General features: G+C 43.9%; 1 pseudogene; it reads left to right on the top strand.

The window, feature by feature from the left end:
• The first annotated feature begins 15,095 nt into the window (after positions 1-15,095).
• On the top strand, positions 15,096-19,590 carry LOC119358505 (annotated as a pseudogene).
• The last annotated feature ends 631 nt before the right edge of the window (positions 19,591-20,221 follow it).

The following is a 20,221-nucleotide window of genomic DNA, read 5'->3' as shown; positions in this document are numbered from 1 at the left end:
GATCACAGGCACAAGATGATGATGGCCATATCATATCACTTATATTGATTGCATGTGATGTTTATCTTTTATGCATCTTATCTTGCTTTGATTGACGGTAGCATTATAAGATGATCTCTCACTAAATTATCAAGAAGTGTTCTCCCTGAGTATGCACCGTTGCGAAAGTTCTTCGTGCTGAGACACCACATGATGATCGGGTGTGATAGGCTCTACGTTCAAATACAACGGGTGCAAAACAGTTGCACACGCGGAATACTCAGGTCATACTTGACGAGCCAAGCATATACAGATATGGCCTCGGAACACGGAGAACGAAAGGTCGAGCATGAATCATATAGTAGATATGATCAACATAGTGATGTTCGCCAATGAAACTACTCCATCTCACGTGATGATCGGACATGGTTTAGTTGATTTGGATCACGTAATCACTTAGAGGATTAGAGGGATGTCTATCTAAGTGGGAGTTCTTAAGTAATATGATTAATTGAACATAATTTATCATGAACTTAGTACATAATAGTATCTTGCTTATGTATGCTTGATTGTAGATAGATGGCCCGTGCTATTGTTTCGTTGAATTTTAATGCGTTCCTTGAGAAAGCAAAGTTGAAAGATGATGGTAGCAATTACACGGACTGGGTCCGTAACTTGAGGATTATCCTCATTGTTGCACAGAAGAATTACATCCTGGAAGCACCGCTGGGTGCCAGGCCTGCTGCTGGAGCAACACCAGATGTTATGAACGTCTGGCAGAGCAAAGCTGATGACTACTCGATAGTTCAATGTTCCATGCTTTACGGCTTAGAACCGGGACTTCAACGACATTTTGAACGTCATGGGGCATATGAGATGTTCCAGGAGTTGAAGTTAATATTTCAAGCAATTGCCCGGATTGAGAGATATGAAGTCTCTAATAAGTTCTATAGCTGCAAGATGGAGGAGAACAGTTCTGTCAGTGAGCATATACTCAAAATGTCTGGGTATAATAATCACTTGATTCAAATGGGTGTTAATCTTCCAGATGATTGCGTCATTGATAGAATTCTCCAATCACTGCCACCAAGCTACAAGAGCTTCGTGATGAACTATAATATGCAAGGGATGAATAAGACTATTCCCGAGCTCTTCGCAATGCTGAAAGCTGCGGAGGTAGAAATCAAGAAGGAGCATCAAGTGTTGATGGTCAACAAGACCACTAGTTTCAAGAAAAAGGGCAAAGGGAAGAAGAAGGGGAACTTCAAGAAGAACAGCAAGCAAGTTGCTGCTCAAGAGAAGAAACCCAAGTCTGGACCTAAGCCTGAAACTGAGTGCTTCTACTACAAGCAGACTGGTCACTGGAAGCGGAACTGCCCCAAGTATTTGGCGGATAAGAAGGATGGCAAGGTGAACAAAGGTATATGTGATATACATGTTATTGATGTTTACCTTACTAATGCTCGCAGTAGCACCTGGGTATTTGATACTGGTTCTGTTGCTAATATTTGCAACTCGAAACAGGGACTACGGATTAAGCGAAGATTGGCTAAGGACGAGGTGACGATGCGCGTGGGAAACGGTTCCAAAGTCGATATGATCGCAATCGGCACGCTACCTCTACATCTACCTTCGGGATTAATATTAGACCTAAATAATTGTTATTTGGTGTCAGCGTTAAGCATGAAGATTATATCTGGATCTTGTTTGATGCGAGACGGTTATTCATTTAAATCAGAGAATAATGGTTGTTCTATTTATACGAGTAATATCTTTTATGGTCATGCACCCTTGAAGAGTGGTCTATTCTTATTGAATCTCGATAGTAGTGACACACATATTCATAATGTTGAAGCCAAAAGACGCAGAGTTGATAATGATGGTGCAACTTATTTGTGGCACTGCCGTTTAGGTCATATCGGTGTAAAGCGCATGAAGAAACTCCATACTGATGGACTTTTGGAACCACTTGATTATGAATCACTTGGTACTTGCGAACCGTGCCTCATGGGCAAGATGACTAAAACACTGTTCTCCGGTACTATGGAGAGAGCAACAAATTTGTTGAAATCATACATACAGATGTATGTGGTCCGATGAATATTGAGGCTCGTGGCGGATATCGTTATTTTCTCACCATCACAGATGACTTAAGCAGATATGGGTATATCTACTTAATGAAACATAAGTCTGAAACATTTGAAAAGTTCAAAGAATTTCAGAGTGAAGTTGAAAATCATCGTAACAAGAAAATAAAGTTTATACGATCTGATCGTGGAGGAGAATATTTGAGTTACGAGTTTGGTGTACATTTGAAACAATGCGGAATAGTTTCGCAACTCACGCCACCCAAAACACCATAGCGTAATGGTGTGTCCGAACGTCGTAATCGTACTTTACTAGATATGGTGCGATCTATGATGTCTCTTACTGGTTTACCGCTATCGTTTTGGGGTTATGCTTTAGAGACGGCCGCATTCACGTTAAATAGGGCACCATCAAAATCCGTTAAGACGACGCCTTATGAACTATGGTTTGGCAAGAAACCAAAGTTGTCGTTTCTGAAAGTTTGGGGCTGCGATGCTTATGTGAAAAAGCTTCAACCTGATAAGCTCGAACCCAAATTGGAGAAATGTGTCTTCATAGGATATCCAAAGGAGACTATTGGATACACCTTCTATCACAGATCCGAAGGCAAGACTTTTGTTGCTAAGTCCGGAAACTTTCGGGAGAAGGAGTTTCTCTCGAAAGATGTGAGTGGGAGGAAAGTAGAACTTGACGAGGTAACTGTACCTGCTCCCCTATTGGAAAGTAGTACATCACAGAAACCTGTTTCTGCGACACCTACACCAATTAGTGAGGAAGCTAATGATAATGATCATGAAACTTCAGGACAAGATACTACTGAACCTCATAGATCAACCAGATTGAGATCCGCGCTAGAGTGGTACGGTAATCCTGTTCTGGAAGTCATGCTGCTAGATCATGATGAACCTACGAACTATGAAGAAGCGATGGTGAGCCCAGATTCCGCAAAATGGCTTGAAGCCATGAAATCTGAGATGGGATCCATGTATGAGAACAAAGTGTGGACTTTGGTTGACTTGCCCGATGATCGTCAAGCAATTGAGAATAAATGGATCTTCAAGAAGAAGACATACGCTGACGGTAATATTACTGTCTACAAAGCTCGAGTTGTCGCAAAAGGGTTTCGAAAAGTTCAAGGGGTTGACTACGATGAGACCTTCTCACCCGTAGCGATGCTTAAGTCTGTCCGAATCATGTTAGCAATTGCCGCATTTTATGATTATGAAATTTGGCAGATGGATGTCAAAACTGCATTCCTGAATGGATTTCTAGAAGAAGAGTTGTATATGATGCCACCGGAAGGTTTTGTCGATCCAAAGGGAGCTAATAAAGTGTGCAAGCTCCAGCGATCCATTTATGGACTGGTGCAAGCCTCTCGGAGTTGGAATAAACGCTTTGATAGTGTGATCAAAGCATTTGGTTTTATACAGACTTTCGGAGAAGCCTGTATTTACAAGAAAGTGAGTGGGAGCTCTGTAGCATTTCTGATATTGTATGTGGATGGCATATTACTGATTGGAAATGATATTGAATTTCTGGATAGCATAAAGGGATACTTGAATAAGAGTTTTTCAATGAAAGACCTCGGTGAAGCTACCTACATATTAGGCATAAAGATCTATAGAGATAGATCAAGACGCTTAATTGGACTTTCACAAAGCACATACCTTGACAAGATTTTGAAGAAGTTCAAAATGGATCAAGCAAAGAAAGGGTTCTTGCCTGTGTTACAAGGTGTGAAGTTGAGTCAGACTCAATGCCCGACCACTGCAGAAGATAGAGAGAAAATGAAAGATGTTCCCTATGCTTCAGTCATAGGCTCTATCATGTATGCAATGCTGTGTACCAGACCTGATGTGTGCCTTGCTATAAGTCTAGCAGGGAGGTACCAAAGTAATTCAGGAGTGGATCACTGGACAGTGGTCAAGAACATCCTGAAGTACCTGAAAAGGACTAAGGATATGTTTCTCGTATATGGAGGTGACAAAGAGCTCATCGTAAACGGTTACGTTGATGCAAGCTTTGACACTGATCCGGACGATTCTAAATCGCAAACCGGATACGTGTTTACATTAAACGGTGGAGCTGTCAGTTGGTGCAGTTCTAAACAAAGCGTCGTGGCGGGATCTACATGTGAAGCAGAGTACATAGCTGCTTCGGAAGCAGCAAACGAAGGAGTCTGGATGAAGGAGTTCATATCCGATCTAGGTGTCATACCTAGTGCATCGGGTCCAATGAAAATCTTTTGTCACAATACTGGTGCAATTGCCTTGGCGAAGGAATCCAGATTTCACAAAAGAACCAAGCACATCAAAAGACGCTTCATTTCCATCCGGGATCTGGTCCAGGTGGGAGACATAGAGATTTGCAAGATACATACGGATCTGAATGTAGTAGACCCGTTGACTAAGCCTCTTCCACGAGCAAAACATGATCAGCACCAAGGCTCCATGCGTGTTAGAATCATTACTGTGTAATCTAGATTATTGACTCTAGTGCAAGTGGGAGACTAAAGGAAATATGCCCTAGAGGTAATAATAAAGTTATTATTTATTTCCTTATATCATGATAAAAGTTTATTATTCATGCTAGAATTGTATTAACCGGAAACATAATACATGTGTGAATACATAGACAAACAGAGTGTCACTAGTATGCCTCTACTTGACTAGCTCGTTAATCAAAGATGGTTATGTTTCCTAACCATGGACAAAGAGTTGTCAGTTGATTAACGGGATCACATCATTAGTTGAATGATCTCATTGACATGACCCATTCCATTAGCTTAGCACCCGATCATTTGGTATGTTTCTATTGCTTTCTTCATGACTTATACATGTTCCTATGACTATGAGATTATGTAACTCCCGTGTGCCGGAGGAACACTTTGTGTGCTACCAAACGTCACAACGTAACTGGGTGATTATAAAGGTGCTCTACAGGTGTCTCCAAAGGTACATGTTGGGTTGACGTATTTCGAGATTAGGATTTGTCACTCCGATCGTCGGAGAGGTATCTCTGGGCCCTCTCGTAATGCACATCACTTAAGCCTTGCAAGCATTGCAACTAATGAGTTAGTTGCGGGATGATGTATTACGGAACGAGTAAAGAGACTTGCCGGTAACGAGATTGAACTAGGTATTGGATACCGACGATCGAATCTCGGGCAAGTAACATACCGATGACAAAGGGAACAATGTATGTTGTTATGCGGTCTGACCGATAAAAGATCTTCATAGAATATGTAGGAACCAATATGGGCATCCAGGTCCCGCTATTGGTTATTGACCGGAGACGTGTCTATTGGGGAACGTTGCAGAAAACAAAAATTTTCCTACTCGTTTCACCAAGATCATCTAGGAGTTCATCTAGCAACGAGTCATTGGATGCATCTACATACCTTTGTAGATAGCGCACGGAAGCGTTCGAAAGAACGGTGATGATGTAGTCGTACACGACGTGATCCAAATCACCGATGACCAAGCGCCGAACGGACGGCACCTCCGCGTTCAACACACGTACGGGACAGGAGACGTCTCCTCCTTCTTGATCCAGCAAGGGAAGGAGAGGTTGATGAAGATCCAGCAGCACGACGGCGTGGTGGTGGATGCAGGGCGTCACAGTAGCAGGGCTTCGCCTATACTACGAGAGAGAGAGAGACGTAACGGGGAGAGAGGGAGGCGCCAGGAGCTGAGGTATGAAGTCCCTCCTCTCCCCCACTATATATAGGAGGGCCAAGGGGGGGTGGTGCGCAGCCTAGGAGATCTAATCTCCTAGGTGCGGCGGCCAAGGGGAGGATTCCCTCCCCCCCAAGGCACCTAGAGGTGCCTTCCACCACTTGGACTCCTCCCCCATGGAAACCCTAGGCGCATGGGCCTAGTGGGGCTGGTGCCCTTGGCCCATGCAGGCCAAGGCGCACCCCCTACAGCCCATGTGGCCCCCCGGGACAGGTGGCCCCACCCGGTGGGCCCCCGGGACCCCTCCGGTGGTCCCGGTACAATACCGATAACCCCGAAACTTGTCTCGATGGCCGAAACAGCACTTCCTATATATAATTCTTTACCTCCGGACCATTCCGGAACTCCTCGTGACGTCCGGGATCTCATCCAGGACTCCGAACAATATTCGGGTTACTGCATATACATATCTTCACAACCCTAGCATCACCGAACCTTAAGTGTGTAGACCCTACGGGTTCGGGAGACAAGCAGACATGACCGAGACGACTCTCCGGCCAATAACCAACTGCGGGATCTGGATACCCATGTTGGCTCCCACATGCTCCACGATGATCTCATCGGATGAACCACGATGTCGAGGATTCAATCAACCCCGTATGCAATTCCCTTTGTCAATCGATATGTTACTTGCCCGAGATTCGATCGTTGGTATCCCAATACCTCGTTCAATCTCGTTACCGGAAAGTCACTTTACTCGTACCGTAATGCATGATCCCGTGACCAGACACTTGGTCACTTTGATCTCATTATGATGATGCATTACCGAGTGGGCCCGGTGATACCTCTCCGTCATACGGAGTGACAAATCCCAGTCTTGATCCGTGTCAACCCAACAGACACTTTCGGAGATACCCGTAGTATACCTTTATAGTCACCCAGTTACGTTGTGACGTTTGGTATACCCAAAGCACTCCTACAGTATCCGGGAGTTACACGATCTCATGGTCTAAGGAAAAGATACTTTGACATTGGAAAACTCTAGCAAACGAACTATACGATCTTGTGCTATGTTTAGGATTGGATCTTGTCCATCACATCATTCTCCTAATGATGTGATCTCGTTATCAATGACATCCAATGTCCATAGTCAGGAAACCATGACTATCTATTGATCAACGAGCTAGTCAACTAGAGGCTTACTAGGGACATGTTGGTGTCTGTTATTCACACATGTATTACGATTTCCGGATAACACAATTATAGCATGAATAAAGACAATTATCACGAACAAGGAAATATAATAATAATGCTTTTATTATTGCCTCTAGGGCATATTTCCAACAGTCTCCCACTTGCACTAGAGTCAATAATCTAGTTACACTGTGATGAATCGAACACCCATGGAATTCTGGTGTTGATCATGTTTTGCCCTAGGGAGAGGTTTAGTCAATGGATCTGCTACATTCAGGTCTGTATGTACTTTACAAATCTCTATGTCTCCATTTTGAACATTTTCACGAATGGAGTTGAAGCGACGCTTGATGTGCCTTGTCTTCTTGTGAAACCTGGTCTCCTTGGCAAGTGCAATAGCTCCAGTGTTGTCACAAAAGAGTTTGATTGGCCCCGACGCATTGGGTATGACTCCTAGGTCGGTGATGAACTCCTTCACCCATATTGCTTCATGTGCTGCCTCCGAGGCTGCCATGTACTCCGCTTCACATGTAGATCCCGCCACGACGCTCTGCTTGCAGCTGCACCAGCTCACTGCTCCACCATTCAACATATACACGTATCCGGTTTGTGACTTAGAGTCATCCAGATCTGTGTCGAAGCTAGCGTCGACGTAACCCTTTACGACGAGCTCTTCGTCACCTCCATAAACGAGAAACATTTCCTTAGTCCTTTTCAAGTACTTCAGGATATTCTTGACCGCTGTCCAGTGTTCCTTGCCGGGATTACTTTGGTATCTGCCTACCAAACTTACGGCAAGGTTTACATCAGGTCTGGTACACAGCATGGCATACATAATAGAACCTATGGCTGAGGCATAGGGGATGACACTCATCTCTTCTATTTCTTCTGCCGTGGTCGAACATTGAGCTGAGCTCAATTTCACACCTTGTAACACAGGTAAGAACCCCTTCTTAGAATGATCCATATTGAACTTCTTCAATATCTTATCAAGGTATGTGCTTTGTGAAAGACCTATGAGGCGTCTTGATCTATCTCTATAGATTTTGATGCCTAATATATAAGCAGCTTCTCCAAGGTCCTTCATTGAAAAACTCTTATTCAAGTAGGCCTTGATGCTGTCCAAGAGTTCTATATCATTTCCCATCAACAGTATGTCATCTACATATAATATGAGAAATGCTACAGAGCTCCCACTCACTTTCTTGTAAACGCAGGCTTCTCCATAAGTCTGTGTAAACCCAAACGCTTTGATCATCTCATCAAAGCGAATGTTCCAACTCCGAGATGCTTGCACCAGCCCATAAATCGAGCGTTGGAGCTTGCACACCTTGTCAGCATTCTTAGGATCGACAAAACCTTCCGGCTGCATCATATACAATTCTTCCTTAAGGAAACCATTAAGGAATGCCGTTTTGACGTCCATTTGCCATATCTCATAATCGTAGAATGCGGCAATTGCTAACATGATTCGGACGGACTTTAGCTTCGCTACCGGTGAGAAAGTCTCATCGTAGTCAACCCCTTGAACTTGTCGATAACCCTTAGCGACAAGTCGAGCTTTATAGATGGTCACATTACCATCCGCGTCTGTCTTCTTCTTAAAGATCCATTTATTTTCTATGGCTCGCCGTTCAACGGGCAAGTCAGTCAAAGTCCATACTTCATTTTCATACATGGATCCTATCTCGGATTTCATGGCTTCTAGCCATTTGTCGGAATCCGGGCCCGCCATCGCTTCTTCATAGTTTGAAGGTTCACCGTTGTCTAACAACATGATTTCCAAGACAGGGTTGCCGTACCACTCTGGTGCGGAACGTGTCCTTATGGACCTTCGAATTTCAGTAGGAGCTTGATCAGAAGTATCTTGATCATTATCATTAACTTCCTCTCTAGTCGGTGCAGGCACCTCAGGAACATTTTCTTGAGTTGCGCCATTTGCCGGTTCAAGAGGTAATACTTCATCAAGCTCTACTTTCCTCCCACTTACTTCTTTCGAGAGAAACTCTTTCTCCAGAAAGAGTCCGTTCTTGGCAACAAAGATCTTGCCTTCGGATCTGAGGTAGAAGGTATACCCAATAGTTTCTTTAGGGTATCCTATGAAGACGCATTTTTCCGACTTGGGTTCGAGCTTCTCAGGTTGAAGTTTCTTGACATAAGCATCGCATCCCCAAACTTTTAGAAATGACAGCTTAGGTTTCTTCCCAAACCACAATTCATACGGCGTCGTCTCAACGGATTTCGACGGAGCTCTATTTAAAGTGAATGCGGCAGTCTCTAAAGCATAGCCCCAAAAAGATAGCGGTAAATCAGTAAGAGACATCATAGACCGCACCATATCCAATAGAGTGCGATTATGACGTTCGGACACACCGTTACGTTGAGGTGTTCCAGGCGGCGTGAGTTGTGAAACTATTCCATATTTTCTTAAGTGTGTACCAAATTCGTGAGTCAAGTATTCTCCTCCACGATCTGATCATAGAAACTTGATTTTCCTGTCACGTTGATTCTCAACCTCACTCTGAAATTCCTTGAACTTTTCAAAGGTTTCAGACTTGTGTTTCATTAAGTAGACATACCCATATCTACTCAAGTCATCAGTGAGAGTGAGAACATAATGATAGCCACCGCGAGCCTCAACACTCATTGGACCGCACACATCAGTATGTATGATTTCCAATAAGTTGGTTGCTCGCTCCATTGTTCCTGAGAACGAAGTCTTGGTCATCTTACCCATGAGGCATGGTTCGCACGTGTCAAATGATTCATAATCAAGAGACTCTAAAAGTCCATCTGCATGGAGCTTCTTCATGCGTTTGACACCTATGTGACCAAGGCGGCAGTGCCACAAGTATGTGGAACTATCATTATCAACCTTACATCTTTTGGTACTCACATTATGAACATGTGTAGCATTACGTTCGAGAATCATTAAGAATAAACCATTCACCATAGGAGCATGACCATAAAACATATCTCTCATATAAATGGAACAACCATTATTCTCAGATTTAAATGAGTAGCCATCTCGAATTAAACGAGATCCCGATACAATGTTCATGCTCAAAGCTGGCACTAAATAACAATTATTGAGGTTTAAAACTAATCCCGTAGGTAAATGTAGAGGCAGCGTGCCGACGGCGATCACATCGACCTTGGAACCATTCCCGACGCGCATCGTCACCTCGTCCTTCGCCAGTCTCCGTTTATTCCGCAGCTCCTGCTGTGAGTTACAAATATGAGCAACGACACCGGTATCAAATACCCAGGAATCACTACGAGTACTGGTAAGGTACACATCAATTATATGTATATCAAATATACCTTTGGTGTTGCCGGCCTTCTTGTCCGCTAAGTACTTGGGGCAGTTGCGTTTCCAGTGACCCTTCCCTTTGTAATAAAAGCACTCTGTCTCAGGCTTGGGTCCATTCCTTGGCTTCTTCCCGGCAGCTTGCTTGCCGGGCGCGGCAACCTCCTTGCCGTCCTTCTTGAAGTTCTTTTTACCCTTGCCTTTCTTGAACTTAGTGGTTTTATTGACCATCAACACTTGATGTTCCTTCTTGACTTCTACCTCCGCTGATTTCAGCATAGAGAACAACTCAGGAATGGTCTTTTGCATCCCCTGCATGTTGAAGTTCATCACAAAGCTCTTGTAGCTTGGTGGAAGCGACTGGAGGATTCTGTCAATGACCGCATCATCCGGGAGATTAACTCCCAGCTGAGACAAGCGGTTATGTAACCCAAACATAGTGAGTATGTGCTCACTGACAGAACTATTTTCCTCCATCTTACAGCTGAAGAACTTATCGGAGACTTCATATCTCTCGATCCGGGCATGAGCTTGAAAAACCATTTTCAGCTCCTCGAACATCTCATATGCTCCATGTCTCTCAAAACGCTTTTGGAGCCCCGGCTCTAAGCTGTAAAGCATGCCGCACTGAACGAAGGAGTAGTCGTCAACACGTGTCTGCCAAGCGTTCATAACATCTTGGTTCTGTGGGACGGGTGGATCACCTAGCGGTGCTTGTAGGACATAATCTTTCTTGGCAGCTATGAGGATGATCCTCTGGTTCCGGACCCAGTCCGTATAGTTGCTGCCATCGTCTTTCAGCTTGGTTTTCTCTAGGAACGCGTTGAAGTTGAGGACTACGTGGGCCATTTGATCTACAAGACATAGTGTAAAATATTTTAGACTAAGTTCATGATAATTAAGTTCATCTAATCAAATTATTAATGAACTCCCACTTAGATTAGACATCCCTCTAGTCATCTAAGTATTACATGATCCGAGTTAACTAGACCGTGTCCGATCATCACGTGAGACGGACTAGTCAACGTCGGTGAACATCTTCATGTTGATCGTATCTTCTATACGACTCATGCTCGACCTTTCGGTCTTCTGTGTTCCGAGGCCATGTCTGTACATGCTAGGCTCGTCAAGTTAACCCCAAGTGTTTTGCATGTGTTCCGAGGCCATGTCTGTACATGCTAGGCTCGTCAACACCCGTTGTATGTGAACGTAAGGATCCATCACACCCGATCATCACGGCGTGCTTAGAAACGACGAACTTTAGTAACGGTGCACAGTTAGGGGAGAACACCTCTTGAAATTGTTATGAGGGATCATCTTATTTACTACCGTTGTTCTAAGTAAACAAGATGCAAAAACATGATAAACATCACATGCAATCAAATAATAAACGTGACATGATATGGCCAATATCACATAGCTCCTTTGATCTCCATCTTGGGGCTCCATGATCATCTTGTCACCGGCTTGACACCATGATCTCCATCATCATGATCTCCATCATCGTGTCTCCATGAAGTTGCTCGCCAACTATTACTTCTACTACTATGGCTAACGTGTTTAGCAATAAAGTAAAGTAATTTACATGGCGTTTCTTAATGACACGCAGGTCATATAAAAGAATAAAGACAACTCCTATGGCTCCTGCCGGTTGTCATACTCATCGACATGCAAGTCGTGATTCCTATTACAATAGCATGAACATCTCATACATCACATATAGATCATTCATCATTCATCACAACTTTGGCCATATCATATCACAAATCACTTGCTGCAAAAACAAGTTAGACGTCCTCTAATTGTTGTTGCAAGTTTTACGTGGCTGAATTAGGGTTCAAGCAAGAACGTCTTCTTACCTAAGTTAAAGCCACAACGTGATTTGTCAACTTCTATTTACCCTTCATAAGGACCCTGTTCATAGAATCCGCTCCAACTAAAGTGGGAGAGACAGACACCCGCCAGCCACCTTATGCAACTAGTGCATGTTAGTCGGTGGAACCGGTCTCACGTAAGCGTACGTGTAAGGTTGGTCCGGGCCGCTTCATCCCACAATACCGCTGAAGCAAGAAAAGACTAGTAACGGCAAGAAAGTTGACAAATCTACGCCCACAACTCATTGTGTTCTACTCGCGCAAGAAGAACTACGCATAGACCTAGCTCATGATGCCACTGTTGGGGAACGTTGCAGAAAACAAAAAATTTCCTACTCGTTTCACCAAGATCATCTAGGAGTTCATCTAGCAACGAGTCATTGGATGCATCTACATACCTTTGTAGATAGCGCACGGAAGCGTTTGAAAGAACGGTGATGATGTAGTCGTACACGACGTGATCCAAATCACCGATGACCAAGCGCCGAACGGACGGCACCTCCGCGTTCAACACACGTATGGGACGGGAGACGTCTCCTCCTTCTTGATCCAGCAAGGGAAGGAGAGGTTGATGAAGATCCAGCAGCACGACGGCGTGGTGGTGGATGCAGGGCGTCACAGTAGCAGGGCTTCGCCTATACTACGAGAGAGAGACGTAACGGGGAGAGAGGGAGGCGCCAGGGGCTGAGGTATGAAGTCCCTCCTCTCCCCCACTATATATAGGAGGGCCAAGGGGGGGTGGTGCGCAGCCTAGGAGATCTAATCTCCTAGGTGCAGCGGCCAAGGGGAGGATTCCCTCCCCCCCCAAGGCACCTAGAGGTGCCTTCCAGCACTTGGACTCCTCCCCCATGGAAACCCTAGGCGCATGGGCCTAGTGGGGCTGGTGCCCTTGGCCCATGCAGGCCAAGGCGCACCCCCTACAGCCCATGTGGCCCCCCGGGACAGGTGGCCCCACCCGGTGGGCCCCCGGGACCCCTCCGGTGGTCCCGGTACAATACCGATAACCCCGAAACTTGTCCCGATGGCCGAAACAACACTTCCTATATATAATTCTTTACCTCCGGACCATTCCGGAACTCCTCGTGACGTCCGGGATCTCATCCGGGACTCCGAACAACTTTTGGGTTACTGCATATTCATATCTCTACAACCCTAGCGTCACTGAACCTTAAGTGTGTAGACCCTACGGGTTTGGGAGACATGTAGACATGACCGAGATGGCTCTCCGGTCAATAACCAACAGCGGGATCTGGATACCCATGTTGGCTCCCACATGCTCCACGATGATCTCATCGGATGAACCACGATGTCGAGGATTCAATCAACCCCGTATGCAATTCCTTTTGTCAATCGATATGTTACTTGCCCGAGATTCGATCGTCGGTATCCCAATACCTCGTTCAATCTCGTTACCGGCAAGTCACTTTACTCATACCGTAATGCATGATCCCGTGACCAGACACTTGGTCACTTTGAGCTCATTATGATGATGCATTACCGAGTGGGCCCGGTGATACCTCTCCGTCATATGGAGTGACAAATCCCAGTCTTAATCCGTGTCAACCCAACAGACACTTTCGGAGATACCCGTAGTATACCCAAAGCACTCCTACGGTTTTCGGGAGTTACACGATCTCATGGTCTAAGGAAAAGATACTTTGACATTGGAAAACTCTAGCAAACGAACTATACGATCTTGTGCTATGTTTAGGATTGGGTCTTGTCCATCACATCATTCTCCTAATGATGTGATCTTGTTATCAATGGCATCCAATGTCCATAGTCAGGAAACCATGACTATCTGTTGATCAACGAGCTAGTCAACTAGAGGCTTACTAGGGACATGTTGGTGTTTGTTATTCACACATGTATTACGATTTCCGGATAACACAATTATAGCATGAATAAAGACAATTATCACGAACAAGGAAATATAATAATAATGCTTTTATTATTGCCTCTAGGGCATATTTCCAACAGTGTCTTGGTCATGTCTACATTGTTCTCGAACCCGTAGGGTCCGCACGCTTAAGGTTTCGGTGACAGTTATATTATGAGTTTATGTGTTTTGATGTACCGAAGGTTGTTCAGAGTCCCGGATGTGATCACGGACATGACGAGGAGTCTCGAAATGGTCGAGACATAAAGATTGATATATTGGAAGCCTATGTTTGGATATCGGAAGTGTTCCGGGTGAAATCGGGATTTTACCGGAGTACCGGGAGGTTACCGGAATCCCCCGGGAGATATATGGGCCTTAGTGGGCCTTAGTGGAAGAGAGGAGAGGTAGCCAGAGATGGGCCGCGCGCCCCTCCCCTCCCTTGGTCCGAATAGGACAAGGAGAGGGGGCCGGCCCCCCTTCCTCCTCTCTCTCCTCCGCGAATCCTATTCCAACTAGGAAAGGGGGGAAGTCCTACTCCCGGAGGGAGTAGGACTCCTCCTGGCGCGCCTCCTCTTGGCCGCCCCCCCCCCCTTGAGCCTTTATATACAGAGGCAGGGGCACCCCCTAGAGACACAAGTTGATCCATGTGATCATATTCTTAGCCGTGTGCGGTGCCCCCTTCCACCATAGTCCTTGATAATAGTGTAGCAATGCTTAGGCGAAGCCCTGCGACATTAGTACATCAAGATCGTCACTACGCAGTCGTGCTGACGGAACTCTTCCCCGACACTTTGCTGGATCGGAGTCCGGGGATCATCATCGAGCTGAACGTGTGCTAGAACTCGGAGGTGCCGTAGTTTCGGTGCTTGATCGGTCGGGCCGTGAAGACGTACGACTACATCAACCAAGTTAACGCTTCCGTTGTCGATCTACAAGGGTACGTAGATCACACTCTCCCCTCTCGTTGCTATGCATCACCATGATCTTGCGTGTGCGTAGGAAATTTTTTGAAATTACTACGTTACCCAACAGTAATTTTGTTAAATATTATTTTTCACAAAATTCTTAGTTAAGGTTGAAGTGAAACAAACATGACCCTAATGCTGAAGCGAAACAAACATGGCCCTAATGCTGTGCTAACTGAAGGACATGTTTTATTCTGTACATTTTTTATGCGTGCTTGTATGTTTCATACGTCTTACAGATTTTTTAGGTGTTCTTGTATGTTTTTTCCTAGCTACTGATGATGCAGTTTTAGGGTTTTATTGACTTGTTTTTTTCCTTTTTGTAGATGTCGCAGGCACCGCTGGTGAGAATGAAGGGAGTAAGAAGGTTAAGAAGAAGACCTAGAAGAAAGGCAATCTATGTGGCTTTAAGTCAAGGTTTAACTCCAAAAGGCTGGCTGAGATTAGGAAGCAAGTATCACCAGAAAAATAGAGAATCATAAGGGAGGGACCGTTTGGAGACTTGTTGGACATGCGGTCTTTCAAGGTGCCCCATGAGCTCATTGAGTTTGTTGTGATGAACACGAATCACATACTCTCTGAGTTCAAACACAAGAACAAGTCCATCACCTTCAGCAAGCTCATGGTGAAAAGGATTTTCAACGTGCCATCCGGTGATAGACCCGTGAAGCTTCTTAAGAAGAGTGATGAACATGATCTTCGCAGCATCTACAAGGAGGGTAACAGGGCTCCAATCGCCCATGTTGTCAAGTTGCTCACTAGTTGCAGCGATGAGGACGTGGTTATGATAAATAGGACTTGGACACTCCTTGCATTGGCAACAGTTTTGTGCCCAGGCACTGGCAATATGGTGAATCTCGAGTATCTAGCTTCCTTGGAAGATATGTCTTTGGTGCATGAATTCGCTTGGGATGAGCACTTGTTGGCACGAGCAATGGAGGAGGTTGGAGTCTGTCAAGAGAAGAAGAGGATGCAAGCAAATACAGAAAAAGCAGCGGAGTTTCAGATCGCTTCATGCCTTCCCATGTTAGGGGTATGCAACGCAACAAAATGAAATACATGCATTTTTTTTCTTTGCTGCATGAAACCTTTTATACATTTCTATAGATCGCATTTATGTTTTTGTTGGCTAATGTCCTTTTCCACTCTATGCAGATCATATACATGGATCATATTGATATTCCGGCCGGCCTCCCAAATGAGCATGCCATTGATTATTCCGTGCCAAGGATACATTTTGTTTGTCAAAAGGATTTTGATTGGTTCAATAAAGTTGACAAGAACAAGCTCACTCTTGTCCAACCTTTCTACGGGAAACACACCCAAGTAATTTTGCTACATCCCGCCTATGTACTTTCCTTTGCCAATGGAGTATTAAGACCCCCCTGTTTTTTGCTCACTGAATTTGCATGTAGCAATCTTTGCTTTTCCATTTAGGTTATGGCAGCCTTCTTATTTCCGCCACTCATGTTTTGTTTTCCTAGATACGGAGTTTGTGCAACACCCCCTATGCAGCACAACTCGCGGGACAGGAAGTTGGTGCTAAAGCAGCCAGTGGGCAGGGAGTTGGTGCTGAAGCACCTAGTGGCCAAGGAACTAGTGGCCAAGGAAGCCAAATTCAAGGTGCTGAAATTCCAGCAAAGGACTCTCAATCAAACGAGGCTCAACAAAATGTTGAAGCTGAACCACACCTATCATCCTCACTCAACGATTGGCTGCAGCAATCATTCCCTAGCATGCAAGATCTAAGGGTACTTTTCCCCCATCTACACTATCTTTTTCTTTGTATTCATTTCCTGTTTTGCCTTTGCCTTTGCATTATTTACTATACCCAGTTGCAAGTGTATATTTTGTTTGCTGCATCCCTCATTCTGATATGCTACAACCATGTTCTGTTTTTGCTTCATATGTGGTTTAAGTTCATACCTACTAGGCTTTTTTTACTGCATCCATATGTCTAGTGTGCTACAACTACATTATGTTTTTGTCTCAAACATGTCATAATTTTGCTACATCCATATCCATAATTTGCTACCTAGAGGTATAGACCATTTGTTTTTTATGCTTCATCCATGATAGTAAATTGCTGCAATCACACTGTTTATTTGATACATAGTGACATAGCAGCACACCTACTTCTCAAAATCTGGATTTACTTATCACTAAAAATGTTGGCCACTTGCCTTCTTGTAGGTACCAACTCAGTTTCAAATGCTATACGACAAGCACAAGGGTATTTTTGCAGCAGAGGTGGATGGTGTAGTAGGCAAGTTTGGACAGTGTTTAAAGGAATTGCAGTGCAACCGGATGGCCGCTCTCCTTCTTGATATTGGAGACGTCATCACAGCTACCAATGAGCCCAACTTTTCCTTTGAAGCACCTATCATGGACGAATGTCGCGGAAAAGAGAATGATGCTAAAGCTGCAAATGCTGACATTGGTGCTCAAGCTCAAGATCAAGGTACAACACCTAGCATCAACAAGGATGAAGTCACCGGATTGAACCTAGAAGTTGCAATAGAGGCTGCGGAAACTCGTGAGCAACAAAGAGTGAGTTTCGAGATGGAAGACAACGCCTCAGCTCACAGCCCCCCACTCTTCTATGATGCACCCAGGAGTGCGACAGCCGGCATTTGGGACGACGAGCCATCCTGTGAGTTGTTCCCAAAGGGCTCCGAAGACTATGAGATGATGCATTCCACAGATGAGCCTATAATTAAGAAGAGCACAGTCAGTCCCATCTATGCAAACATCCCCGTGTTTCCTGTTTCAGACGATGATGACAGCCCAAGTATGCTTTCTTCATCTTGCATCATTCTTTTTGTTTTTCTCCATATCATTTTTTCACAATTGTGTGATTCCAGCAAATTCTTTTTGTACAATCTCTTGCAAACTCATCCATTTGTATTTTTTTGCTATAGCTGCTAAGATGGTCGCTACAGAAGAGCATTTTGCTGATGCAAGCAGTGGCCCTAGCACACATGACAAGAACACTAGGAAGAAGAGGATGGCCAAAGTTCCAGCCATTAAAAATATCAAGGCAAAGAAGCAAAAGGTCGACAAGGCTGCAGAAATGTATGAGAGGTTTGTAAAACACGGGAAACCATTAAGGAAATCACAACCCAATGAACAAGTGCGAGCTACCTAAGCCTTGAAACAAATGATTCATTCGGTTGTATCTATGGTAACAGGACACCTTTCATCAAGCTAGGTGGATTTTACATTGGATACAAGAAATTCCTTGTATGCTTCAAGCCTCTCGGGGATATGAATGATGAGGTCATGTCACTATGTATCGAGATGAACAACATTGCATCCCGTGCAGCAAAATAACCAGAGCTGAAGAAATACATTTTCTTAGTCCACGCGGGGGTATGTTTTTGTAAAAACAAGCAATGCTTCATTCTTTTCTTTTCTTTTCACATTTTCGTTGCAACACACACTAACCATTTTGTTGTATCTTTCAAGTAGATCCTACTAAAACAAGACCCATCAACTTTCCAACCAGCAAAACTCATGGCTGGGCTTGAAAGGGCTATGAAAGTGTTCAAGGTTCAAAAGTTTGACCTCGTAAGTTTCACGAAGCTTTCTTTTGTTCCACACCACAAATAACTTCCAAATATGATCCAATGATGTGACGCGGCTGTAACATTTTTTACATGTTCTGAGTACCTTTTCGCCTTTCTTTTGTTTTTTGCAGCTCTTTTTCACAATTGTTCATGATCGCCATTGGATAGTTGTTTGCACAAACTTGCTTCACAAGCAGTGGAATGTATTTGACTCAATCCATTCAAAAGGAAAACAATCTCCTTTGCAGAAGCAAGCCAATAACCTGGTATGCTCATGCTCTCTAATTTTTTCTGTTTAGCCTTCTGATTCATCTACATAAATGCCCTGTTGTCATCTTTACACACCTCATTTTATTTTTGAAACTTTTGTGTGTGTTTTCGGTGCTAGATCACAAACTTTGCAACCCTCGCACAAGAGTGCAGCGAATTCAATGTCAATGTTGGATCCTTCGCCCGTGTTGACCTAGAGGATTACCCAAAGCAAGATACCCTGTGAGTTTTCTTTTTGAATTTTGCTTCAATCATGTGTTCCATTTCAACATTTTGTTTTTTCAACTACGCATGGGAAGTATGATGGAGAACTTTTTATTATCTCACAGATGTGATTGTGGTTTTTTTGGGCTCAAGTATGTGGAGAACTATGATGGGAAGTCAATGAGAGAGTTCAAGCAGGTACACATTTTTAATTTTTTGTCTTGTCATTTTGTTACAATCTACTTTCTTTGTTTTCAATACTCATGCAATAGAAGAATACCATGTTTTGTTGTTGCTTCATATGTGGTTCAAGTTTGTACCTACTAGGCTTTTTTAGCTACATCCATATGTCTAGTTTGCTACAACTACATTCTGCTTTTGCTTCATCCATATCATAATTTTGCTACATCCATGTCAATTTTTTGCGGTGGATGGATGTGAACTTTTTGCACTCATCACTCATGCAACACAAGAATAACTAGTATCATACTTGCTTACCTTTTGTATTCATTTTTTACAGGAAGACATGGCGCGATACCGCATCGATGTGGCATACAACCTTTTCAGCCACCCAATGAACAACGCCCCAAAGGAGCGGGCGTTCAACGATGAGTTAGCGGCTTGATTTTCTGGAAGGTTCAAGACGAACAAGCTTGTTTCTTCGTTAGGTCTAGATCATGTCCGAGGTGGTAGCGTTCTGATAGGATTAGAGTAGTGCGCGTTCGTATGTAAACGGTTGATACCTCCAGTAAACATGTGTCCTTTTGGTATGTAAACCGATGATAAATTGATATTTAGATGATGCACTTATGTTTTTAATGGATGCGTTCTTCTGTTTGCCAACATGATCATGCGGTGACAATTGTTTTTTTGTTTCACTGGTTCTGAAATATGAAAATATTTCCAACTTCATCCATTGAAGTTTCAAGGGAATCTCTGTGCATTTTCCCCCTCAAAACATATTTTCTGAAAAATAATATGTGAATGCTACTTTTTGTCACACACTTATATTGCTGGAAGCTCACAGGAAATAGCTACAACCTTCTGTTAGATTTGTTGCAGAGCCAAAATATTTTTTTTACCTGCAAATTAGCTACATCCCTACAATATTTTTGCTGGAAGCATAATGCAAATATGCTTCCTTTCCCAACTTTTGCTGTACAGCTAAATAAACACTTTAAATCATTCAAGGCTTTTTCCTTTTCAAAC

The sequence above is a fragment of the Triticum dicoccoides genome, chromosome 2A, assembly GCF_002162155.2.
Source record: "Triticum dicoccoides isolate Atlit2015 ecotype Zavitan chromosome 2A, WEW_v2.0, whole genome shotgun sequence".
In the NCBI taxonomy this organism is placed as follows: domain Eukaryota; kingdom Viridiplantae; phylum Streptophyta; class Magnoliopsida; order Poales; family Poaceae; genus Triticum; species Triticum dicoccoides.
The sequence above is the reverse complement of the archived record's forward strand: the minus strand, read 5'-3'. Positions and strand labels throughout refer to the sequence as shown.